The 19,801-nt window shown below is 33.9% G+C and overlaps 1 long non-coding RNA gene across 7 annotated transcripts in view; it reads left to right on the forward strand.

The window, feature by feature from the left end:
• The window catches only part of LOC111743557, a 68,479-nt gene that overhangs the window by 25,960 nt on the left and 22,718 nt on the right, over positions 1-19,801 (forward strand). For 6 of the 7 annotated variants that reach the window (XR_002781771.1, XR_002781770.1, XR_002781774.1 and 3 more), the window contains 2 exons: positions 7,156-7,330; positions 14,663-14,867. This is a non-coding gene — a long non-coding RNA (uncharacterized LOC111743557). Of the gene's footprint in view, positions 1-7,155; positions 7,331-11,076; positions 11,538-14,662; positions 14,868-19,801 lie in introns of all 7 variants that reach the window. The other variant, XR_002781773.1, reaches the window with a different exon arrangement.

The following is a 19,801-nucleotide window of genomic DNA, read 5'->3' on the forward strand; positions in this document are numbered from 1 at the left end:
TGTAGCCTCAATTTAAAATCGAACTGGTTCCCTTTTCATTCTAAGTTTTTACCAGTAAGGACTTAACTAGAACAAATGTTAATATGGTTTTTATTATTCTGCCTTACCATCCAGTAGCTTTTACCTTTTGACCTAAAAGGAATGAAAACAAAAAATAAACAAACGAACAAAAACCACGTATACATGTCATAAGCTTCATGTATATAAAGGGTATATGCTATTTTTTAAAGAGCAACTAGAAATAAGAAACAAAAGGAAAGTATTTTAAGGTATTAAAATAGCTATGATGGACCTGGCAAACATTGCTAGGGAAGATTATAGAATTGCATTCTCTGAAGAATAAAAAAAAAAAAAAAAAACCTTTAAAACAAGGAAACAAGCTTATGTCTCTTTAGGAACCTTATCCATTTGTTCATCTCCTATCCTCATCACCTAACATTGTACCAATTACATTACCTGGCACGTCTTAGGGGCACAGTAGTATTTGTTAAATGAATAGACAAGTTTTCATAATAGCAGAAAGAAATTAAAATCATCATAGCAAACAATGTGGTTAAGGTACTAATATGTGCCATGGAACTTTATTGTTTTTACCTCTAATTTTCATAATTCTTACATGGCTACTAGGTGATAAGTCCTGGAGTGGGGCCAGGGGGAGGAAAAAACCAGCATTGATGAAGCTAAAGATATTTATACATGTTCTGAAATATGTATTTACATGGTTTTATGAGAAAAAAAATGACCATACCCAGGATTTGGGAAATACCAGAGAAATTATGGTTATTTTTATGGCCCAATCTTTTATTGTATGATTGTACTACACATAGTAACACTCTATTATCTTAAAAATGTTTTCTAATTATTTCACAAGTATATGCTTTGTCTCTTCTATGAGATCTTTGTTGGTAAATTATTTTTGGACCTTCCTAGATGTTCTCTGTATCAACCTCACTGTAACTTTGGATTCAAAGTGTTTCTAAAAGTCCTGGGTAATGGATCTATACAGTGGAGAGATGAAATCACCAATTTTAACATACCTATCCTTAAATGATGAAGAAACTATTCCAACAATAGTTGACTATTTCCTTTGATCATATATCTAGAGAAAATATTTTATCTTTAAAATTTTTTATTGAAATTTCTAATTTTTCGTTTATGGAAAGAATACTTTGCTCAAGAAATTAATGTTTGCTTAAGTCTCGTAGTTTATAAAATATGGCTTTAAAAGTAATTTAAATGAAATAAGAGCTGTAGAACTTGCTTATTCCCATCAATTTCTATGAAACTAATAAATAGTTTTTTCCTTATTATTTACTGTCTGAATAGACTTGGTAAAGCTGTTTCTTTCACTGCAACATACACAGCCAGCAAAAGAGACATGTGTTTCATCGGTGCCATTAAAAATATGAAAATGTGATTTAATTTACACCATAACTCCTTTACATTTTACTTTTCCTTACATATTTCTGAAAATTGGAGTAAAACTAAAATTCAAATTAAAGCCAATGGCTGAAAAATTGAAAATTTAAACCTGGGAAATACATAAATCTATCTAACTATATGTTAAATTATGTTTTCTATAATGTTTAAGAGTTCAAAGACATTTTCTGATGTTTAAAAAAATACATAAATTAGTCTTATGTTAATCTTTTAAAATTGCTATGTTGGTATAGAAAAAGAAACATCTTTTACCTAGTATCAAGTTAGTGATTTAAATAGCATCTGTTGGATGTCATTTTGAAAATGAAATTGATCTTAAACTTAAATGTAAAATAACTGTTCGTGTTCAGCATTCTTAGGTATTATAAGTTAAGATACTTTATGGAAACCAAATATTTAATAGTATTAAATCAGAGAATGACTGAAAGCAGGCTGATGAAAGCTATCTAATGAATAATCAAGTAGCATAACAATATAATTTAGGCTGTAAATTCTAATGTTAGATGTATGTATTTGTTTCAGGCTCTACTCTTTAAAAAGGTGAATATAATTTCCTTCATCAGATGGAAAAATTGATAGATTAATTAAAGTAGAAAGGTTTCTGTAAAGTACAAGTCAATATGTACATAGTTAACTTCTCTGAATGATTTTTAAAGGCTGCAATTTCATTAAATTTTGAGAATTAATCAAAATGAAAGAAAGCCAGTTTCTCCTCCACACCATCTTCAAAAGTGACACTGCTTTGCAGAAGTTATTTAAAATACTTGGCAAGCATTTAATAGGTTTTGAAAATGCTATATAAATATTTTAGCAACTTCAAAGTTAAAATTTTACAATTTTAAGTTACAGAAGGATTTATGCTCATTGTTTGAAATATATAAGTGATTCAGACGTGTACATTGAAGAGTGAAAGCCCTATCCTTCATTTCTTGTTCAGTTCTTCAATCCTTCTATTGTTAAGTGAATTTTCTCTATAAACGAAGAAACATACTTAAATGCAAATATGAAAATATTGCTTTTGTCAATAAAAACTGGATTATTCTATACATATTTTTCTATAATTGGGTTTTTAAGTTATTTATCTTGAGTATTATTTCATAATATAAAGATTTTTAGAACTTGTGACTGTAACTGCCTAGTTTTCTGTACCTTGATGTTATAATTCCCTTATTGATGTTCTTATAATTTGTCCCCACCTTTTTTCTGTAAATTAATGATTATATGAGCATCCGTGTGTATGTATATGTGTTTGTGTGGGTGGGTTTGGGTGTGTGTGCGCATACAAGCACGGACATGTGTGCAATCTGTTTATCCTCATGCTCTTTTGCAGTTATTTCTCTAAGCTAGACTTTTAGAAGTACTTTTTTGTTGTTGTTAAAGAGTGTGGGCATTTAAATTTTTGTTAGACATTACCAATTCCCTTCAAAATGGTATATCTATTTAAACTTTCATGCATAGATAATAATAGTCCTCTCTTCCTAGTACCTATATTAGCAATGACTATTATTTACACTCTTAATTTTTGACCAATATGATAATATTTATCGACGATTTGCTAATTTCTCTAATTAACCAAACTAATGTTTATTTATCTGAAGGGTTAGAATCGAGTGAGATCTTCTGAAAATGGGCACTTAGAGTTATCAGAAGTTAGTGTGCTTTAAAGTTTTTCTTTTTTTTTTAAAGAAAATAGTACTGTACCAAAATAAATTGAACTTCAGAGTTGTTCTTAAAAATATATTGGAATATTGACATATAGGAAATTCTGATGAGATTTTGGATTAAGGGCTTCTGCTTTTGAGAGAAACACAAATATTGATGTTTATTTGGAGCAAAGGTGATTGTTATTAGCACACACCTAGGTTAAAATTAATTCTCATTTGGACTTCTGGCTCAGCATTTCTTGTCCTCCAACCTCCCTTCCCAAAGTCCTTCTAACATATCCTTCAGTTCACTTCTCCCCAAATACTTTAAAGGTTTCCTGTTGCCTCTAAGAGATTAAAAATAATTTTATAATTTATGAGTCTGTTTAAAAATCCGGTTTCTCAGTTCTCATCCCTGAGGAGTATGCTTCACAGTGTCTGGAGTGGGCAAGAGCATCTGAGTTTTCAATAGGAATGCCAGGTGCTGCTCCAGACTACATCTTGAGAAAGACTGGGGTGGGGGAACAGTTTTTGTACATACTAGTAAAGACCCCTCATAATCAACTTTTCTACCTTTTTAACCTTGCACATATTTCTCTATCCTCTAGCCAAATGGAATGATGTGCTCTCTCTCATACTGGATCCTAGATTCTTCTATCTCTGTATTTTCCCCCTGGAAAACCACTTCTCTCCTCTTCACTTCTATCTGTACCTTATCCCTCATGTCCTAAGTCAAATCTCACCTCTTCAATGAAGACTTTCATTTCTTCGTCCACTCCTACAGCATTTATCCACATCAAACATTTACACTTAGGGTTTAGTATTGTTCCTTGTGGTTCACATGTAATTCTCTGTATCCCTCAGAGTGCCTTACACATAATCAACACTGTAAAAAATGTGTTGGTTGAGTGAGTGAGTGATAATGTAATTAGAGTACTAGGGAGCAGGTCAAAGACTGCACTTCAACCCCACGAAGCCACTTCATGATGTTTTGCAACTTGTTCTGCTCCTGAGAGACTCTATTGCTCTCACTTCAAATCGGATTGCTTGCTTTAGTGAATAAAACAAAAGCTAATGCTTACCATATATTTGGGTCTCTTAATTGCATAGTTAAACCACCCTACTTGCAGTACTTGAGAAAGTTAATCCATACCAGAGATAAAGTTTTTAAAATTTATTTGAAATCCAGTGTTATAACTCCACACAATTTTTCCTCAGTATATCTATGTTGCTAAAGGCCCACCTTGCTTAGCTTCTTAAAAGACAATTGTTTTTATGTTCAGAATAATTGCTTATCAGTAACTACAACATAATCCGGTGGTCAGATCATTAGAATAAATGTAAAATTTGTCACAGGCACAGAACTTTAAGTGCATTTGATTCCTGTGCTGTATTCTTGCTATATAGAACCAAATTATATAATTTAGTATAGCTATGAGTATAAGCTGGCATGGTGTTCATGAAAATTGGGATGTCCTTCATGCTACTAAAAATGATATTTCTTGAGAATGAAAAATGGAACTCACAAAATAACATTTACTAGTGTTATTCAAGATTGTCTCAAGAAAAGCATTCATTAGGAAAATAAGTTCGATCATAAGGTAGGCATCTCTCTAATATTAAAATTAGCACTATCTATTTTTTTTCTCGATTTTGAAAAGCAAGCACTTGGTAAGTCACCTTGGGAAAATGATGGCAATTTATTAATTTGTCATTTTCCTGGACTGAAAACATTGTGACAAACAAAAAAGACATCCACTGGACATATATTCCTTTCTCTTAAAACTAGCAATTTAGTACATTAGTGGAACGTCTTTGGCCAGGCTAGTCTCCTGTAGGTTTGACTGTGAAGGAGCAGGTGTGTGCTTCCAAAGTGTCTTTACAAGTGTCTCAGTGGGGCTTCTCTCCCACGCCTCCGCAGGAGACAGCTCATCTGTTTAATCCTCATGTTTTAGTCAACCTTTCTTATTATGCAGACGGGGTTCTGAGGCTCAGCTGGATTTTGACTCTCAGAATGAATTGATGGGGCTCTTTGATCTTAACTGTGTATTGCATCTGTTTCATCTTTCCTCTTAATGCATAGTCTTCCCAACTCCCATTCTAGCTGGTGCTCTTAAAATAAACGGATAATTATACAAACAAATAAAAATTGCTATTTAAAACCCAGGTACAAACTTTTCATTTTGGCCTTTTTTTGTCATAGTAAACTTTCTTGAAAAAATCCCCAAAGCAATTTAAATATGTTACTATGTAAAGGACCACCAGACTAACAGCATTTAACTATTTGCTATGAGTGTGTTTGTGCTTTGTAGGGTCAGATTTGCATAGAAAATAAGACTGACCAATCTTTGCGATTTAGTAAATTGTACAGTAGCTTAATATCTTATTAATAGACCATAGTGGAGCAAAAAGCATACAACCTACTTAGAAAAATTTAACATAGAACTACTGATATCCTGCAGGACAATATTCCTCTTTTAGGTGGGAGTGAGGGAGACTGAATTGCTGAGAAAATTAGTTAGAATCAGAACTAATCCGTATGGAGAAATCATTCTAGGTCATAAAATGCTAGAATAACATCATTCCTTTTAAACAGATCTTTAACATGTAATGTGTAGGTTTTTATGTGAGGTAGGACTGGAGAGATGTTTAGGAACAGTGTGAATTGTTTGCGTACCCACATTAAAGCATATAAAGTTTTGATTAATTCAACTGGAAAATATCAAGTTTTTATCTGAGTAACCTTTACTAGTCTAATCTGGTGTTTTGGAGACGTGTTAATTCTTTTTATTTTTAATTCCCTACAAATCCTGGTTTGTCTTGAAGTGTACCATGATCTTGTGATGATGATGTCATATCAGAACTGTCAGAATAATTTCAGCTAAGCAAAAAACGTGTTTCCTAAGAGCCAGAGGCCCTTGAGAGAGTTATGATGTATTGTGATATGACCCTTCGAGAGGAGACGTATTGTGATATGACGCTCTGGTCTATTAAATGTATCTTTATATCAACATATATACACTAAATATGCTAATAACTATTAGTGAATTATGAGAATAAACATTTTTCTTGGAGACGTTTAGAGATAAAATATGTAAGGAATTTGATCCCTAATCATAACTCTAAAATATTGCTGTTGTTAAATATTCAACTTACTTTCTTTCACTCAAAAGTATCTCTTAGGCCCCCGCATGGTAACTTACTCTGAACTAAGGAGATTTTCTTCACTATTTTTGTACTTCCCATATGGAATCGGAGAACAACTGTGCAGGAAGGAAATATAAAAGGTTATCCAATCCTTCTTCAAGCAGAACTACTCTGAGACCCACTAAAGATAGCGTTACTCCCCTCCAACAAATTTGTCTATCTTGCTACCAATTGGGACGTACTTTCTATTTGTTTGTTTGTTTGTTAATGTTGCAATTGGAAAGAAAAGCTCTAACAACCAGTCAAGGTGTATGGCTTTAGTGCACTTCATTTAGGTTCTCTGACTTTATTTGCTTTAATATTTTATCCAACACATCTGATTGCTGTGTCACTACTATAAAATTGAAACAAAAATGCCTACACTCAGTTTATAATCATTCTGTGCTGCTTGAACTTCTGAAAGGTAAAGTTTTGCCTTGTCTTCATGATATGTATGAACACAGACCCAATCTCATTTTATTTTATGCCTTTTTCTGTGATTTACAAGTCCTTCAAAGTTCTAGTTTACATTGGAATAATGTCCATCTGGTTCAGTGCTATAACTAATTCCCAGGTTAATGCAACTTATCATATTAGAATTTATTTAAAAGATGCTAAATTGTTATATGTAATTATTATTAAATTGCTTGCTTAGTAACTCCTAATAGTAATGGGGTAATTCACTTGAACTCCATTATTCTACCTAAATGCGAAAGATGATTTTCTTGCATTATCCTCAAAAGGAGGGAGGGGAGGAAACATTTATATTGTGTGTCTTGGCAGAGTGATGGTTCATAGCTGTAAACTCATTGTGGTCTCTGATCATGCCTTTTGATCTGTGACTGTCAAGATGTGGCCTCAATCCGTGAACATCTCTTCTACCCAGAAACTTCCAGAGGACCAGCCTCAGCTCCCCAAAGTGGCCCAAGGCGATGTTACTTTCAAACACAGAAGTCTGAATAACCCATCAATGGATGATGAAATCAACATACTAGATCATAAGTTGATTAAAAGAAAAAAATTAAGAGAAAGAATATCAAAGTGTATTGCCCATAGTAAGAGTAAGTACTGTTTTGTGAACACATTTTTTTTCAAAAATGTTTTGAGTGCATGTGTGGTGTTTGGTGGTTGTTGTAAATATTTTCTTACCATGAATCCCTATAAGTAAATAAATAAAGACCGAAAAATAAAACCCAATCAAAACTGTGTTGACCACATAGCCTCTAGTAAACTTTTGCGTAGATGCTGGGTTTTAGAATTTAGAGTATTATTTTACTATATTCTGATTCTATTTTTTTTTTTTACCAGTTATCCTCCAGCAAATCAAAGGAATTAGTTTATAGCAGTAGAAATAATAATGGAAGCTTAGCAAATGTTTCCAGAATTGCTAAGAGTTAGGACATCAGCTTATTGAGGGTATAGTATTCTTACTGATTAGCTTTAAGTAGTTGTTTTAGAAACATACTGTTTAGTTACAGAAGAGAAAGCGTACAGATCACAGAAAAAGGATTTTGTTAATACCTTTTTTTGTTGTTGTGCTAAAATGAATGACTATAAAGTATGACTGTATACTTGTGTTATAACAAGAAAGGAAATAACACTTATCAGTTGTTGCGAGCAAGAAAAGTGACGGCTGAAGTAACACCCTAGGGCGCGTTTGTGTCTTTCCACGATGCCAGGTTTATCGAGTGGAACCTTCTCAGATAAACCGATTAGGTACCCACGCAGGGCAATGCACAGTATGCATAGAGGGGCAGTACAGAGTTTTATGTGACAGAGTGAAGGGATGAAAGCCTTTAGCATTGCCAAAGTGAGCTCTGTGGACTGGTGGCATGGAGAGTGACACATCAGTCCCAAGCCAATGGCTGCAATGGGTCAGGAGGTCAGAATCCTCTGCTCTAGCACACCCGTCTGCTATGCTGTCTGTCAGGTCAGGTTTGAGCCTGTCTGTCTGACACGTCTGTCGGAGGTGTTCAGTTTATATGGACTTTATAAGGTGAGATCCTCGTGCTTATTGGCCCCCACAGATGGGGGCTGATGTTTCTGTGGTTTGGGGCAATCTGGTCACACCCTAAGGGCATTCTCATTATGTGCCTGTTGCCATCACTGTCATAGCTCCCAGGGAATCCATTTGTGAAGTCCCAAAAGTCCTCATTTCTTTATACTCTATATACATTAGTCTTCTAAAATATCTCAAGGCTAAAATCTTTGCCTTTTCACTTAAAAGGCCTTCTTAAATGTGACCCTTCTGTTATGAATGATATAATTGGGATTTCTTTTTTTCCCTTGCCTGTGTATCCACCAGGACTTAACGTAGAGAGCAAATTATAGTTGTGCTTTCATTGTGCACTATCATTGTATTTCAGGACTGAGAAAAGTAAGTGCTGTTCAGCAAGGTAAGCATGAGAGAGAGAAGAAAAAAAATAATTTAGTTGCTCACGTCAGTATGTAGTTCCATAGTCAATGGGTTCATTAATGAACATGTCATTCTTACTCTCTGTAAAGATCGAGGTGGTGTGTAACCTCGGTATGTCGCTACCAGCAGCAGCAGCCTCACTTCAGAGCCTGTTAGAAATGTGGAAGATCATGTGCCCCACCCCAGATGTATTGAATCAAAATCTGCATTTGTGACACCATGACCACCCAAGTGATTTACATAATCATGAAAGTTTGAGGAGCACTAATATATAGGATTAGTATTGCCAGTTGTTATGTGGACTTGTATTCATTTCATGGATAACACTTGCTCTGGGAAAGAAAAATTAGTGAGTGGAAAGAACCAGCAATTTTTTCACACCTGAGAGCAGCGATTAACATCTAAAATAGTGGTTAAAATTAACCATAATGACAATGACATTGCTGCTGATGGGAGCACCCGTTATCAGGTGCTCCCAAGTGTTGACCATTATGTCTAGGACAGTAACTAACCTGTATCCATCATCCTCCCCTGTGAGGTCAGTGCTGTTTTATGGACAAGACAATAGAAGCCACAGGTTGCCTAAGATCGTCCTGTTGTAAAGCCAAGCATTATGATGTGTAATATCTATGATTGGTCATTGTACCTTCTAAAAGTAAGAAAGACAATTTGTTTCAAATAGAGAAGAAATGTGACACTTGAAAGATTCCTATGAAGCTGTCCACTGAAATTTGTTTAGTTAACATTTGGAACTAGCAATGAGTTCTCAAAGTTGCATATTTGAAAAGACAAAAAACGATCTTAAATTTTAAGCCCGCATCAAACTTTATTATCAGTCTACAGTTTATTATATATGAGGAGTGTGTGCTTATGTTGTATCTTGTGCCCCATTAGAAGCCCTTGGCTTTAGACATTATGTTGTCAGCTGGGGAACTTAGCCTTGAGGACGAACATTTGTACATTTGAAACATGAAGAGAGGACTCTTTACTTGAAATGACTCTAAAATTGTACAGAATGTAGGAATACAGTTTGTCTCTTGTGCTGAATTAATTTATTTTCTAAGGAACACATGCTTTGAGAAAGGAGATGCTGTAGCAATATCAACATTTTGGCATTTACTGGGTGAGGAAAATCAACTCATGCAACTAACGCAATTGAAAATAGCATTGAAATGAGAGTTGGAAGCAAAAGGAAGCAAGGTCATGTTTGGTGCAGAAAAACAGCACTGCGTGTCCTGTGGATTAACTGGGCTGACATAAGCTGGTGAATCATGTCCACTAGCATAGGAAAGTGGAGGGCATCCAGGCCTTTTTATAAAGAAACTGAAATAGACTGCATATTCAAGTAAGGATAATGAAATTTTTTAAGTTGTTAAGTTTGTTAATGTTCTTAAAAGATTTTTTATGTATTTATAAATATACATACAGTCACATCAAGTCATACAATAGCAAAGAATATACTGTGAAGAATAGTTCTCCCTCCGCTCCTGCCTCTTAAGCCCCAGTTTTCCTGTTAAACCATTGTTAGCAGTTTTTTTTTTTGAGTATTTTTCAGAGATCTTCTCTAAATATACAAACATTATGTACAAATTTTTTATTAACTAAACTGATAACACACATCATTCTGCACTATTCTTCCTTCCTTAAAATGTATCATAGAAATAATTTCATATCAGTCCATTCATTTTATGGCTGCTGGCATTCCACAGTATAGATATAAAATACCCTATTTAACCAGTTACTTTTGGTGACTTTTTAGATCATTCTTGGTCTTTTGCTATTACAAATAGTACTACAATGAGGATCCTTGTTCATCTATTGTCAAACATATTCTCGGGTTTTCACAAAGTCCTGATTTATTGTTGCTATACAATAGTTAAGCAATGGAAAAGAAATAATCAACTAGTATAGTAGGAAGAGTAATACTAATAATTGTAAACATTATTTACTATGCGGTCAGTACTTTACAGTAGTTGTTTAATTCTTTTAACTCTGTGAGGAAGTTACTATTACTGTTATTGTTGTTGTTAATTATTTAAGTAAGAAAGCCAGGATCTGAATCGACCCAAAAAGCTTGCTTCTGGATCCCTGGCTCCTAATTGCTGGGCTGGGCTGCTTCCCAGTGATTCCATTGCTATTTCGGCAATGACAGAGCATTTATTGGATACCTACTATGTGCTAAGAAACTGACATGTATTATTTAATCGTTACAATACTAATACAAGGTAGTGTTGTTGTTGTTTTTTAACCGAGTCTTAACAAGGTTTAATAACTTGCCTAAAGTTCCAGAGATAGTAAGTAAGAAGCCAGGAATGGCATAGAAGTAGTATGTCTGATTCCAGAGACCAGCATAACAGAGATGGGAATTTAGGCATTTGAATTTATATCCAGCAGGCTGGAAGGTGGAAATGAAATGAATATACATATGAGACTTAATTAAACATATTCAAGTGATGAAAGGATTAAGAAGGCCTGTTGCAAGGGACAGAGGAAGACCATTGGTCACACACCGATAAAGGCATCTGTAGCGGAGTATGGCTTAGTGGTCTGCTGGATCCACAGTGGATACTTCAGCGTGGTTCTCCATGGACAGTGTTTCCAAGTCTAGATGGCTTTGTTCTCACTGACTGCTTCCATCCTTAAAAAATTCCACACCTATGCATTGTATTTATATAGTAAACAACTCATTGTGATGTGTGGCACTGGCATGCTGTGCCCTAGAAAAAGAGCAGCCTTAGGTGATTCTGCTCTGAGATGGAATTTGTGCCTGCAAGGAGCAGAACCCAGCTGGTGCCCACTTTGGAAAATAAAAGGAAGAGCACTGAAATTCCTCAAGGTGTCGGTTCCTCCAGGTCAGTTTCTCCATTCTCATCTTCAGTTTTTCCAGCAGTCCTGCTTCTTTATAAGCTGCCATACAGGAGTGAAAATTAGAGCTCTCTTTATAAGACCTATTAGTTTTGGAAAATCATAAAGGATTGTCAGTCTTTTGCAAAGTGTAATTTGTAACTGAAGTCGTGTCTATATTTATTGTTGTTGCTGCTGTTTTATAAATCAGTTTTATTATCTAGGCTATGTTTCTGTGCCTGGTCTCTTGTGTTTAAAATACTGAGTTTTCTTTGTTTCAGGTTGGCTCGTTTAATTCAGTGACTTTTGGGTAATGTTTCATAGAAAATGTAAAAGATGTAGTTAGTACCGATGGACATTATCATTATAGTAAAAATAATAACTAAAATTATAGTAAAAATAATAACTAAAATACATAATGAGCATTTACTATAGGTCAGGAAATATGCAAAAGGTTTTATAAGCATTATCTGGTTTAATACCAAAACCCTCTTAAGAAGATATTATTATTGTTCCCATTTTACAGATGGTGGTCTTTTATACCTAAGTTTTTAAACTTAATTATTATAATGGTGTTAAGGCACGCTTTTGTAAAAGACTAAAATACCTTCTAATCCCACAGAACATATTTTCTACTTTGACATTTCTCCTTCAAATTTTTGTCCAAATGTACTCAGTAATCAACATATGTACAATTATGTATTCTACTTTTTCATTCAGTATAGTCATAAGAAGTTGGTTTTCTCAGTCATCCTCATTATCACATGATGACTACATACGAGTAATTGCTATAATTTATTTAATAATTTCCCTTACTAGAGACATTAGATGATTTCCATTTTCTTTTATAGATGCTACTGCAATGAAAAATTTTGTGTAAGTAGTATATTTTATTCTCTTTGAATTTCCTAGGAAAAGTCTTTATTTCAGTCAAAGAGTAAAAAGCTTTTAACTCATTCTAATTTTTAAGTTAGAATTATTTTCATAAGAGCAAATAGTGAGCATTACTGAAACACTTATTTTGTAATCATACATGTCTATCTTTAATTCTTTTTATATATAGGTATGAACTGTTTTTCAGTATTTTAAAAGGTAATTTAAATACCTATATTAGAATTAATATATAAAAATCAGCATAGGCCTAAAGAGTGATTTTTTTGCAATATTTAATTTTAAAAGTATGTGAAATATGCTTTAAGGAGGACAGTGCATACAACGAAAGTATCATTCTTCATCAACATGTTTTTCTTGAGAAACTACTATGTGCCAGGCCTCATGGTTGTCACCAAATTCATGATGTTGAATGTGACCGGCACAGCTCATTTACATCTAAGTCACATCTCAGAGTTTTGTCCTTGACATTGTGCCACAACACACTCTCGTCCTCAAACATTTCTAACATTTCTTCTTTTGCTTTTATGGAATCTGTTTCATTTCTTAATATCAGCCCAAGATATAAAGGATAAAGAAAGTCTTCCTTTCAGGGAGATAGATAGATAGATAGATAGATAGATAGATAGATAGATAGATAGATAGATAGATAGATAGATAGATAGATAGATATAAATTTGTAAGAATTCCTTAAACCATATTTTTTTCCTCCTATCTCTGTGCTGGTGGGATTTAAAAAACCTTTTTATCTTCCTAGGTTGAAAGTATTTTGCTCTGTAGTTTTGAGAATCCTTAAATCGTCTTAACCCTTTTGCATATATCTTCTATTGCATCTAAACACATTTATCTTTTCAGTACTTTAGGCTAAATAAACCAATGCAGGGAATTTGGACCCTCCATTACAGGAACATCCTCATGTGAAAATAAAGTGTAAATTTACGGTACATACCATGATTTATTATATACATTGCACTATAACTATAATTTTCACAGGTAGAAATAATCGTTTTGGTCCCTTTAAGGAGCCAAAATATAGAATTCCTATGTAAAATGCACTTCAAAATTGCATTTTAACTTTTCACTAAACTCTTCCACCCCAGAAAGACCTACCCATTTGTTGTTGAATGTAACTTTATTATCATATGGTATATTACTCTTTTTTAAACTCTGCAGTACACAATTTTTACTTCACCGAGGTTTAAACATTTCAATGGGGAAAAATATCATTTAGTAAATATTACATTTAGTGTCTTTCTATGCAAATCAAGCTTTTCTGAATGTTTCACTATCAGAAATATTGTTACATCATTTCATTATTATGTACGTTACCTAATATGCATTTACATTTCAGTAAATTCATTATATGTATGTGTGTGTATATCTACCTATTGATCAATCAATAGATACACACTTCTGTATGTTTTCAGTGGACTGATTTATTGAAGGGAAAATTTGTATTAGAATGTAAAGATAGATGTCTGTCTCTCAATCTAAAGTTATATAAATGATTCTTAGCTGAGATACCCTAAATAATTTCCCATATTATTCTGTATAAATTTAATTTGAACTTTTATGTGAGAATACATTGCAGAAATTGGAATTTATAGACTACTGTTTTTGACGAAAAAGGGACAGGTGGAGACAACTTGATAATTTCAGAATGCCACTTCCATGGGTTGACTTAAGGCTACTTAGCCGTGGAGCTGGCTCCTCTAGGTAACAGCCTGCCTATAGACATTGCCAAGGTAGCACAGAGGAGGAAAAGAAAATAAAAAGTCATCTAAAAAAGAAACTCTAATAGATTTTTAAAATTTTTTCTATAATTTTAAATTTCTAATATCTATATCCTTAACACTGGGATTGAAGTCCTCAGTACAACTTTGCGCCTATCCTACTGTTTGAACTCAAACTCTAGGAACTACATGTCTGAGAGCTGAATGTATTCTTGGTCCCAAATCAATCTTGTCACCGCTCGGAAAGCAATGCAAGATAATAAGTAGTATTCACCTGATTGCTTTCCGGCTCTGAGACAGCTGGTGACGCGTGTCTTCCTGATAACCAGGAGTTTCAGATCTAAGGCAGGGATAAAGGGAAGCTGGGAGCTCGAAGAATCTAAATTTGACAGTCGATGGCTGAGGAGAGGGTCAGAAGGGATAGAATCTGTGACACGTATGAGGAAGGAACAAAATTTATCTGCTCTGGTTGCAATGATTAGATGTCTCTTTGTCTGGCTTTCTTACAGTGGTTGACTGATTGTACCCGCCAGCTGGCTAATATCATAATTAACAAAGTTGCTACTACGTTTGTAAAGTTTAATCGAAAAATTTGCCAATGATATGATGGCATTGTCACAGAGATCACAAGGGACACGTTGTCGACTTTTGCTCAAGGTGGACCGGCAAAGCAGTATAGGCAAGATGAGAAATTCTAAACTTGTTCAGCCAAAGGTATGTTTCTTTCATAATTCCACATCTTGGGCTTTCTGATTAAGATTTTTGTTTGATGATTGGTGGGTTCTCTTTTGTTTCATGACCAAAATGATTCATAGATAGATCCATATTCTTTTTCAGCATTTACAGCAACATATTCTCTGAATGCTTTGGTTTTTTCCCAAATCTAGAAATTCAGAAATATAATGAAATAGCTTTTGATACTGAGAGTGGAATATAATGTTTTGCCTGTTATTGTGTCTAGCTAATTTTGATCAGGTTTCAGAATAACTATTTGGTAACAAATGTCAGTTGAACATTTATATTGAATAGCGTTATATTTATTTTGCTCAACAATATAAAAGCCATTGCTCTGCTTTATTCTATTGTGTCAATCTAGTTACAGGAGAAAAAAAAAGCAAGCATAGTTATAGAAGATACACAGTTTCTATTTGAGTTTCTGGAAATGCTCAAAGTCGGGGAAAGGAGGGCTGAAGTCCTGATTTTAATTAAACAAAGTAATTGGGGCTTTTTACAACATTTAGAGAGACCAGTATTTCTTGAAATTATGTGCTACTCCCCAGTGCCGTTCTGGGCATTGACTGTTGTACCTGTATTTTCTTTTCACTGTGATTTGCTTTGCTTAATTGAATATTCAAGCTCTGGGGAGTTTCCCAAATCATAGCCTTCACATATTGCTAATGAATGAATGTGAATATTGATGAGGAGGGGCATGTGCCTTTGTGTATATGCCTGTGCCCTTTCTCTGAGTACACAGAGAGAAAGGCATCTCAAAAAATATGCAGAAGGCAAAGTTTAGGTTATTTATGCTGTGTCACACCACCGCTATAATACCAAGGCAATCAATTTACTGTATAATTGCAGGCATATGTTAAGGTTCTTTTACTTTCTCTATGTGGTCATCCTGGCCACTATGTCATAGCAACAATAACAAAAAAAGGCAGTCATTTGTTTTTTGCCCATTTCTATTTGTCTTTGTGTTAATAGCAGCAGTTTTTAAACATCATGAAATAACATTTTGGAAACAAATTAATTCACAGCATGTATATTTTTAATAAGCCCATTTAAGCTTTCTCATGGTTTTATTCCTCACCATGGGAGGCTAGATATTCTGAGCATACTCATTTTAAAATTTGACAATCAAATTTCATATTCTCAAATTTAAAAAAATGAATCATTTTATGGGGTTATGGATTTTAACACCTTTAAGTGTCCAGATAATTTTTTAAAAACTGCTTATTGAAATTTTGCTTAAAACTGGACTTATATTTTTTAATCTTCTCTAAAATTTAATGACGTTGATAAGAAAAGCTGAAAATGAAGATTTAAATCATTATTTTATTATATTCTAGACATCATTTTCAGAAGGGAATGTTATTCTCGTGATAGAGACTTTTTTTTTCTTTGACTTTGCATCTCTCCCCTCCTAGTATCCGGCATCTAAGAGGCACTCAATATATATTTATCAAGTGAATGAATTAATGAATTTAAGTCCTTCTGCTGCTATTCAAATACGGTTAACATTTGCTTCCTCCAAATCAATAATAACTTTTGTACGCAGTAAACATTACGGACAGAAACAAGTAGATGAATGGCATAATCACATCCAATAGGGAGGATTAAGTTCCTAAAATAATATAAGGCTGTTTTAACCTAAACCTCCATAATATTTTGTGTAATTGAGATTTGCCATTGTAAGAACTCAGTTGGAGTAGCAAAGGTCTATGAGGATTAGAAAGGGCTAGGAAAGTGGTCCACAGCTGATGTACCCGTTCTTTTAAACAGGATTATCTCCTGAGATGTGTAGAAATGAACTCTTGTCAGAGTTTCAAAGGAATTAATATTTTTTTGGTAAAATGTGCTAATGTAAAGAGTTAGAAGATTAGTGGTGCATAATGAAAGCAATGCATTCTTTCGCATGGAAATGGGAATGTAATAAATGTCCCGCAAGTGATTGGGGCTGTAGCAATTTTATTGAAGATTAAAGTTTGATTGACCTTTGTTAGGGTGATTAACCCTTCTGAAATTAAAAGCCGGAGCTGAATTATTCTGGCCAATTTAAATGCAAACATCAAGCAGGTCATATGTCATTCAAATAATAATAATAAAAAACCCTCCTATTTTAATTTTCATTTTTGCATGTTTGAATGGGATGCTGCTTTGGAAGGATCACAGCTCTAGCAAGAGCATTTTAGTGGCAGAGAATATAGAATAACGTATAGATAATTGGGAGCACATGGGAAGGGTCCCAAGCATCCCTCGCCCCATTCAAAACATCAAAACCACTACCCTGGCAAACACGGGGACCCTGAAGGCAATCTCCATATACTGCAAATGCATGATCTCAATAGAAAACAATCTAGGAACATCCTGGAAAAGGTTAAGAATAAATAACATTCTAATCCAATACCAACCACCAAAGCTGCATATCATATTCATGTTTAATCTATATACTGTCCTCTGAAAATGTGTGGGTGGGGGGAATGTTTGGTATGATTGCTTATGAAGCTATTCTCAAATGTTGATTATTTCTGATGTCTGGAATTTCATTCCTCGTGATCTCTGATAGTCTATGGATATATTCAGTATTTCCATTAAGTTAAAAAATGTCACAGGAAGAGCAAACTCTAGTTATTTACAAAGCCATTTAATGGTTTGGTTTTATTTTGCTTCATTAAATTTTCTTGAAGCCTTTGAAAAGTTGCATATTCACATCACTTCAAAAAATGGTTTCCATTTTTCATATCATATTAATTTTTTTATTACTAAGTCAGTGAATATTTTTAGATTTAGGTCCCACCACATAGTGAACATATCTTCCTTTTATGTGTCTGTGGACTATTAAAATGGTAATAAAGGTCCTCTTCATTCCATGTGTAATTTATTTCTCTCTCTTTTCATCAAAGAATTCACTCCAAATCTGTCAAGGTAGAAAAGTTCAAGGTATTATAGTGTAAAAATTAAGAAGCCTGAGGTCCTATAGTTTATTTTTATACGGCTTTTCATGTACTCTTTTAACATCCTTCTAAAAGATAGATTTTTACTCCAGGCCTATGAAGAAAGTCAAAGATGAAAAACTTGTGATAGAGTGACAGATTATTCAGCTAGTAAAGTGACTGTGGCATCCTCCAGAGAGCTGGATAATACCTTGCAGCACTGATTAATAATATGTTTAACTAAGATCTGTTTGCTATAAAGATAATTTTCTAATTCTTAATCATGAGGCTAGTATTTAACCGCAAATTATAAACAAATATGTTGTTCTGTACCTTGCCTGATAAAGTATAGATTATCAGCCTTAGCTTTGATACATCGAATGTCAAACTTTAAAAAAACCTAGTTGTTCCACAGTACTACTTGTTTTCTTATTAAAGATAATTTTCACTAAAAAAATAAACACTCTGGCTAAATTAAATCCCTAAAATAAGCCCCATTAATTCTTCGGATATAATTCAATAATCTCCTCTAATTTGGTTTTTCTCATTTACCTCTTACCAGAAATAAATAAAAATAACTTTTGGCATTAAAAGTTATTGTAAATACATTCTGAGCACAGAAAGCTAATGTGCCAAACTACTGATACTATCTTTCTCTGTATTGCCATTAATTATCAGCAATCTTTTTCATAATAGAAAATCTTGGCTCGAGAAAAGGAAATTCATATTGCTCAGTATTGAAAAAAGAATTGGTGAAAGAACAAAGGCAAATAAGATTATATTTTGTTAAATCCTAAATCCAATCATTTGTTTTGCTTCAATGTTAGAAGGCATTTTTATTTCTTTGCTGCCTTTGTTTCTGACAATCTGTCCCCTCTAATCCATTCAGTCCCACACTGACAGTTTTCTCTTTTAGTTGTAAAATAACCTTCTTTGCCATTAACAGGCCAAAATTAATCTGTTTGATATTTTTATGGACCACATGTTTTAGTTGGAGTTCTGTTTAAAAAGCAGGCTGCGTAAAAAGTGACCAATGGCGTCATTTTATTCATTGCATATTGTTTGTGAGTCAACAATTGAATTTAATTCCACAAAAACTTCGAGTAGGCCTACCTACTCTAACAGAGCAATTTTATTGTCCTGGGCTAAAGAGAGATAATAGCTGGCAAATTCAAAGATTTTCAGGGTTTTAAAAATCATTTGTAGTCAAAAAGTAGTCTCCTATGAACTTTTTAAGATGTTACTCTCTTTAATAGACAATAATGCTAGAATAAAATTGGTTAATATTGGTCAAATGAATTATTTCTTATAATTCGTTTGACAAAATAATAAAAATACTTTAGAGATAGTAAATGCTCTGATGTTACCTTTTCAGCTAATTGCAAAGATTAGTTCCCCAGCATTAGTTTTCATGTGCATTGGAAGCTTACCTAATGTAGTGTAGTGGTGTGTGGCCTATTCATGCATCTCATGCTATCCGTATTAAAATTATGGCATCACTTCTACACATTACTTTGGAATCTGGAGAACTGCTTCATAAGATAACTTTGACTAAAATGGCTTTAGCATTAGAATTTCTAGAGCCATCACTGACTGACCTTTGTTCAGTTTCAACAAGTATTTTTTGAGTACCTGCTATTACTCCAGGCACTCCCCGCAACCCAGAGCGGTGGTTCAATGAGCCACGTTTTATGGACCAAAAACTGAGACTCAGGATATAGAGTGAGTTGCCAGAAGTCAGACAGCTAGTCAGTCAGTGGCACGGCCTTGATTAGAAGCTGGTGCTATATTACAGGACCTTCTTCACCAGAGCAATTATTGCGACATCCATAGCATGTCACTTTGCTCAGACTTGGTGACTATGAGCACAGAATTTTTAGACAAATTAAAACACTTTCTCTAGACAAAGCAATTAACTAAAATGCAGGAACTAAAATGAAAGAATTCTCTCCTGATTGACTTCAGAGGAAGTAAGAAAAGTGGTTTAGAAAGCCA

Source organism: Pteropus vampyrus, unplaced genomic scaffold (genome assembly GCF_000151845.1).
Source record: "Pteropus vampyrus isolate Shadow unplaced genomic scaffold, Pvam_2.0 Scaffold116, whole genome shotgun sequence".
Lineage (NCBI taxonomy): Eukaryota > Metazoa > Chordata > Mammalia > Chiroptera > Pteropodidae > Pteropus > Pteropus vampyrus.